Genomic DNA, 8,222 nt, shown 5'->3' on the forward strand with positions numbered 1-8,222 from the left:
AGAAAGGCGAGCATTATAAAAAGGAGCAAAAATATAAGAACAAATGCAAAAAGACCTGCTGAAGAAAGGCGAGCATTACAAAAAGGAGCAAAAATATAAGAACAAATGCAAAAAGACCTCCTGAAGAAAGGCGAGCATTATAAAAAGGAGCAAAAATATAAGAACAAATGCAAAAAGACCTCCTGAAGAAAGGCGAGCATTATAAAAAGGAGCAAAAATAATATAAAAACAAATGCAAAATTACAATAAAAAAAGAGTTGTCGTGAAGGCAGTCAGGTAAGAAGAAAGAAAATAATTAACAGGTAAGAACATGGCCTGCTGAAGGAAGGTAAATATTATGGAAAGGTACAAAAATAATATTAGAACAAATGAATACTACTACTACTACTACTACTACTACTACTACTAATAATAATAATAATAATAATAATAATAATAAAGAGTAGTCGCGAAGCCAGCCAGGTAAGATGTAAAAAAAAAGAAAAAAAAACAATTAACAGGTTAGGAGAACATAACCTGCTAAAGAAGAAGAAAGGTTAACTACTAAGAAAGTAAAGTGCAATCAAAATATGAGAACGAATGAGAAAAAAAATAAAGTGTAGCCAGTCAGGTAAGGTGAACGAAACTAATTAACAGGTAAGGAGTTTATAACCTGCTGAGGAATTTAAGCATTATAAAAAAGGTGCAAAACTAATATAAAAACTAATGAAAAATAATAATAACAAAGTGTAGCTAGTCTGGTAAGGTGAAGGAAAACAATTAACAGGTAAGGCGAACATAACCTGATGCAGAAAGGTAAATATTAAAAAAGGAGCAAAAAAATAATATTAAAACTAACAGAATAATAATAGTGTTAATAATGCAGTGTAGGCAGAAAGGTTAAGTGGATAAGTCAGTCGGCAGGTAAGAAGAACATAGTCTGATAAAAAAAAGTATAAGAACAAATGTAAAAGTAATAAATTTTAGAAAGAACAAGTAACGTAAAAAAAATACCAGGTAAGAAGAGAATAATCAGACGAAAAGAAAATATAGGAACAAGGTGAGCAAAACATTACCAGACGACAAAATGATAAAAAAACATGTGGAAAATCAAATAACAAAAAAAGAATGCAAAGTTTAATATTCAGACAGACAGGTATGATGAAGCAGTAGTGGTGGTGGTGATGGTGGTGGTGATGGTGGTGGTGGTTAGGGAAGGTGGGAGACAAGAAAGGTGGGAGGCAGGAAGGAAGGTGGTGGTGGTGGTCAAGATGGTGGTGGTGGTGATGGTGGTGGTGATGGTGATGGTGGTGGTGGTTAGGGAAGGTGGGAGACAAGAAAGGTGGGAGGCAGGAAGAAAGGTTGTGGTGGTGGTCAAGATGGTGGTGGTGATGGTGGTGGTGGTGGTGGTTAGGGAAGGTGGGAGACAAGAAAGGTGGGAGGCAGGAAGAAAGGTTGTGGTGGTGGTCAAGATGGTGGTGGTGGTGATGGTAGTGGTGGTGGTGGTGATGTTGTTGCTGCTGTTGTTGTTGTTGTTGTTGGTGGTGGTGGTGGTGATAGTGGTGGTGGTCGTCTGAGAATTATATTACAAGTTCTCTCTGAGGTAATAATAATAATGTTCCTTCACGACTTAGACAACCACTAAGCTAAGTTACGAAACAACCTCCTTAAAACTGTGTCACTACCACCACCACCACCACCACCACTACTATTACTGCAACTACAACAAGAACTGCTCCTCCAACTGGTGCTGCAACGTTCACTGCCATTACCACGACCATCACTGCAAGACAAGACGAGTACCTAACCTCCTTACTACTACTACTACTACTACTACTACTACAACTATTCTACTTCAACCACTACTTCTACCAACCATCTTCCCACTACTACTACTACTACTACTACTACTACTACTACTACTACTATTGCAACTATTCTACTTCAACCACTACTTCAACCAACCATTTTCCCACTACTACTACTACTACTACTACTACTACTACTACTACTACTACTACTGCTACTGCTATTTCACGGTGACAGTCTTAAAATCCTGATACCCTTGAGAATGAGAAAAAAAAAAGACTGGGTAGAGCTGGACCAAACCAATCACTTTTTACAGTTTCAGAGGACGGAACAGGAGGAGGAGGAGGAGGAGGAGGAGGAGGAGGAGGAGGAGGAGGAGGAAGGTATGCAGACTATTTTCACAATCATGATAGAGGTATGCTACGGAAAAGGTGAAGGAAAGGAAAGAAAATAAATGGCTGAAGGATAACAAAAGAATTCCATAGACAAATAATAAACAGGAAATATTATATACAACACAATAATAGATCACATGACACTGAGCCTACGGAAGTGAAGCGGAATCCAATATCTCTTAGAACCTTGAATCTTCGCCTTGGTGGATAATGATGATGATGATGATGATGATGATGATGATGGGGATGATGATGATGAGGAGGAGGAGGGGGAGGAGGAAATATTGGAGGTAGAGAAGGAAGACTGATAAAGGAAAGATTATTTTTTTTATCTTTCATTTACGTTACTGGAAAACAAAGCAAGACAGAAAGATAAGAAAAGGGAAGTAACAGGCTTTTTTTTTTAATATTTTTTTTTACGCCCTTGAACTGTCTCCTCTGCTGTAAAAACAACAACAAAAAATAAAAAAAACAGGTGAAATAAGGTCTAATTAGGAAGTGTTTTTTTAAGTTAACCTCTACATTATTTTTTATTTTTTTTTCTAAGGCGGAAGTTCTCTTTTTATTATTCCTTTGCGGTACTGAAAAAAAAAAGTAGAAGCAAAAAGTAAAAGTTGAAACAGGTGAGACAAGATCAAATTATCAGGTGTTATCTACGTCATCCTTCACACTTTATTTTTTTTCTACTATTATGTTAACCTTCTCATTATTTGTATTTATTTATTTTACCAACCTCACCCTATTCTCATTTTTTTGTATCTATATTTTTTTACCAACCTCACCCTATCCTCATTTTTTTGTATCTATTTTTTTTAACCAACCTCACCCTATTCTTATTTTTTTGTATTTATTTATTTTACCAACCTCACCCTATCCTCATTTTTTGTATCTATTTTTTTTACCAACCTCACCCTATCCTCATTTTTTTGTATCTATTTTTTTTTACCAACCTCACCCTATCCTCATTTTTTTGTATCTATTTTTTTTACCAACCTCACCCTATCCTCATTTTTTTGTATCTATTTTTTTTACCAACCTCACCCTATCCTCATTTTTTTGTATCTATTTTTCCTATCTTCATGTTATCAGACACCTCTCCACCCGAAACTGACCTCTCTTTTGGCTACTCTACTTTTATCTATTATGGGAGTGGAGAGTAGCGGGCTTTTTTTTGTACTCTTTTTGTTGCCGTGTCCTTTGATGTAAAAAAAAAATAATAATAATCTTCCCCACCTCACGTCATTTTCCATATCATCTTTATTTATTTTTTCCATCCCCATGCCAACAGAAACGTCTATACTCAAGTTGTGACTCACCTGAGTACGGCTTTACCTGCGTGCTCCGCTATTCTTCGTCCGTGATGAGTCGAAAGATGAAGAAAAAGTTATCCTCGAGCCCCAAACTATTAACTCTGTCCGTTATTTCTTGTACGCGCTGAATGGGGAGGAAAAAATACCAGAAACCCGTACGCAACCTGTTAACTTCCTGCCCGTTACTTCGCGTCCTGTCTGCATTTAAGCACTCCATCCGACTCTTCCTCTCCCTCCCTCTCCTCCTTACACCCTGCAGTTCCATGCTCATAACTTTCCTTCCGTTTCTCTTCTCATTACGTGTCCAAACAATCCCTTTACCTTTAAAACACTCCATCCGACTCTTCCTTTCCCTCCCTCTCTCCTCCTTATGCCCAGCAGTTCCATGCTCATAACTTTCCTTCCGTTTCTCTTCTCATTACGTGTCCAAACAGTCCCTTACCTTTAATTTATTTAGTATGGCCAAAGAAAAGAGTTATGGATGTTTAAATATTTGGATGTGCGAGTGTTTTATAATTTTAACTTTCTTCTTTGGCATATTTCATACCATATATTCGTTTATTCTTCTCTATTTTTTTGTGTTCCTCTTCTCCTTTTTTTATTTGTTTCTACCCCTTTTCTCTCATCATCATTTGTCCATATCTTCCCGTTTTTCTTTACCTATTCCTTTATTCTTTTATTTTTTGTTTTCCTTCTCTCCCTTTTTATTTATTTCTACACTTCTTTGTTATCATCATTTGTCCATATCTTCGTTTTTCCTTTTTCCTATTCCTTTATTCTTTTATTTTTTGTTTTCCTTCTCTCCCTTTTTATTTATTTTTACCCTTCTTTGTTATCATCATTTGTCCATATCTTCCTTTTTCCTTTTTCCTATTCCTTTATTCTTTTATTTTTTGTTTTCCTTCTCTCCCTTTTTATTTATTTTTACCTTTCTTTGTTATCATCATTTGTCCATATCTTCGTTTTTCCTTTTTCCTATTCCTTTATTCTTCTATTTTTTTCGTCTTTCTTTTCTCGCTTTTTATTTATTTCTACCCTTCTCTCTTTTCATTATTTGTCCATACCTTCCTTTTTCCTTTTCCTTTATTATTCTCTATTTTTTTGTCTTCATTTTCTCGATTTTTATTTATTTCTACACTTCTTTGTTTTGATCATTTGTCCATATCTTCCTTTTTCCTTTTCCTTTATTATTCTCTATTTTTTTGTCTTCATTTTCTCGATTTTTATTTATTTCTACACTTCTTTGTTTTGATCATTTGTCCATACCTTCCTTTTTCCTTTTCCTTCATTCTTCTCTATTTTTTTGTCTTCATTTTCTCGATTTTTATTTATTTTTACACTTCTTTGTTTTGATCATTTGTCCATACCTTCCTTTTTCCTTTTCCTATTCCTTTATTCTTCTATTTTTAAGTCTTCCTCTTCTCGCTTTTTATTTATTTCTACCCTTCTCTCTTCTTATCATTTCTTCATACCTTCCTTTTTTCCTTTTCCTTTTCCTTTATTCTTCTATTTTTTTAAGTCTTCCTCTTCTCGCTTTTTATTTATTTCTACCCTTCTCTGTTATCATCATTTCTTCATACCTTCCTTTTACCATTTATTCATATATTTGTTTATCACGAAAGCAGCGTGACCATAAAAAAGGGATTCCTCATCTAAGAATAAATATTTGTAAGGCATTTATATATTTTTCATCTTTTTCATATGTTCGTATCTTTCTTTCACCTTTTACCGTCCTTTCCTCTGTTTCGCCCTATCTTCTTTGTTCCGTTTTTCTCTCTCCTCCCTTTTCGTTTGTCTTTCTATACTTTATCTTTAATAGTAATAAAAAAACATTGTGAAGGATGAGTTTTATCGTTTTTACTTCCATTTTCTCCACGTGCGTTTAGTCTTTTATTTATTTATTTACCACAAAGCCTTCATGACAAAAGCAGGATGTTGAAGTATTTGGAAACTCCGAGTGTTTGATGATTATTTTAACTTTTATTTTCTCTATAATGTGTCTGTCCAATCATCTATCACGCATGCGGCAGAAGACGACGACGAAGAAGAAGAAGAAGACGAAGAAGAAGAAGAGGAAGAGGAAGAGGAAGAAGACGAAGAAAAAGAAGAACAAGAAGAAGAAGAAGACGAAGAAGAAGAAGAAGAAGAAGAGGAAGAGGAAGAAGACGAAGAAGAAGAAGAAGAAGAAGAAGAAGAAGAAGAAGAAGAAGAAGAAGAAGAAGAAGAAGAAGAAGAAGAAAAAGAAGAAGGAGAAGAAGAGGATGAAGAAAAAGGAAAAGACAAAGACAAAGACGAAGAAGAAAAAAGAGGAAGAAGAAGAAGAAAAAACAGGATAAAAAAAGAAATAATGGATGTACGTAAAAGCAAGTCGAGTGGACGAGTTATTTATTGTGATCATTTTAACTTCAATATCACCACGTATATATTCATTCATATATTACAAAAGCAAAATAAGAGAAAAAAAAGGAATATGGACGTAAAAGTATGTGGAAGCTACGAGTATTTTCTGATCATTTTAACTTTCATTTTTTTTTATATATCCAATCCTTCATTAATTACGCATCCACCATGACCTCCCCCCAAAAATAAGGAGGGATAACTATTTGGAAAGTCTGATTATATTTCATCATCATTTTAACTTTCATTTTCTCACGGGTGCATCGACGACTCAAGAAGGAAAATATTTTAGGCTCGGCGTCCCTCTCCTTCTCTCCTCCTCCTCCCTCTCCTTCTCTCCTCCTCCTCCCTCTGTCCTCCTTACCGTGCACACAGAGAAGAGATAGTCCCGAGACGCGCATTACTCGGCGCCTTCACGTTGTGCAACCTTCGTGACAGTGAAGAAAAGAGGGAAAGAAAAGAAGGGGAGAAGAATGTTTGTATGTGATTAAGATTTTTCTCAGTGTTCACGTTTCAACACTTTTTCATTTTTTTTTATAAGACGAAATGAATCATAACCTGTCCTAACCTAACCTAACCTAACCTAACCTAACCTAGCATAACCTAACCTAACCTAACCTCGCCTAACCTCGCCTAACCTAGCATAACCTAACCTCGCCTAACCTAACCTAACCTAACCTCGCCTAACCTAACCTAACCTAACCTAATGAGAGTAGAGATTGCACTGACTGATTAGTATGACGAAGAAAAATAAGTAGTTAGCGTTGAATATTTGGCAAAGAAAAAAAAGTAATTAGCGTTGAATGTTTGACGAAAAAAAAAAAAAGTAGTAAGCGTTGAATATTTGACGAAAAAAAATAAGTAGTTTGTGTTGAATATTTGATGAAAAGAAATAAATAGTTAGCGTTGAATATTTGACAAAGAAAAATAAGTAGTTACTGTTAAATATTTGAGATGCGGAACGAGAAGATTACATTGTGTAGTTATTATGACAAAAAAAGATAAATATATACCGCTAAATATTTGAAAGGTCCGTTGTATTAGTAAGTATTTAAAGTGAGGTCTACTAAGGCTCTTATACACGTGTTATGCTTAATTTTGATCCTGTTCTTTAAAAGACAATTAATTCTGACAAGGCTATTCTTCCAATGATATTTTTTTGGTTTAGCGTATGTAAACATCACCAGCACCATCGTTATCATCATCAACACTAGGCAACATCAACAAAACATCCTCCATCACTCTATACCAGGTGTTAGTGTACTCCATCCTGCTCCGCCAAATGCTCTAACTTCACCTCTCCAACTGGTTCTCAATCGGCCCTGACTTCTAGAATACCTGGGTTGCCACTCTGCTAATATACAAACATAAGAAGGTTAGGAGTCTGCAAGAGGTCGGTAGGTCTATACAAGGCAGCTCCTGTAAACCTAACCTCACCAACTTTAATATCCATGAGTTTATCCGACCTCTTCTTGAATGTATCTATCGTATTAGCACCCACAAGAGAGAGAGGTGCAGAATAATGTGATAAAGATGGTGATGAGAGAGAGAGAGAGAGAGAGAGTGAGAGAGAGAGAGAGAGAGAGAGCCAGAGAGAGAGAGAGAGAGAGAGAGAGAGAGAGAGAGAGAGAGAGAGAGAGAGAGAGAGAGAATTTTTTTATCTTTACATTTTTTTCATTCGTTTTCTTTTTTTCTCCTTCTTCTTCTCCTCCTCCTCCTCCTTATCATCATCATTATCATCTATCCTTCTTTCTCCCTCTTGACACTTCCTTCCAGCTTGAAGAGTTTCCTCCTCCTCTTTCTCCTCCACTTCTTCCTCCTCCTCCTCCTAGTCAAACTAATTACAAGCTTCCTTCTTCTGTTTCTCTCTTTCTCTAAATTAGTGAGTTCCTTCCTATTTCTCCTCTCACGTGTTTCCTCCTCCTCCTCCTCCTCCTCCTCCTCCTCCTCCTCCTCCTCCTCCTCCCTCAGAACAAGGAGTGAGGAAGCATCTTTGTCAGAACTATTTACACAACACCTTAACGGATATTCTCTCTCTCTCTCTCTCTCCTTTTGTCTCTTGTCTTTGTCTTGTTTCTTGGTGTCTTCTTATCTTCTTTGTTGTCTTTGTGTCTTGATTGTCTTCTTTTTCTTCTTCTATTCCTTTTTCTTTTTTTTCTTTCTTTCTTCTTCACTTTCCCTTTTCTCCCTTTCTTCTTTTACTGATCATCTTCTCTTTTTCTGCATTTCTCCTTTTGCTTTTTCCTTTTTCCTTCGGTGTTCTTTAATAATCTTACTTCTCACGCTTCTCATTTCATTATTATTTCTTTTTCCTTTTATTTTTCATCTCCAC

The sequence above is a fragment of the Eriocheir sinensis genome, chromosome 29, assembly GCF_024679095.1.
Source record: "Eriocheir sinensis breed Jianghai 21 chromosome 29, ASM2467909v1, whole genome shotgun sequence".
In the NCBI taxonomy this organism is placed as follows: Eukaryota; Metazoa; Arthropoda; class Malacostraca; order Decapoda; family Varunidae; genus Eriocheir; species Eriocheir sinensis.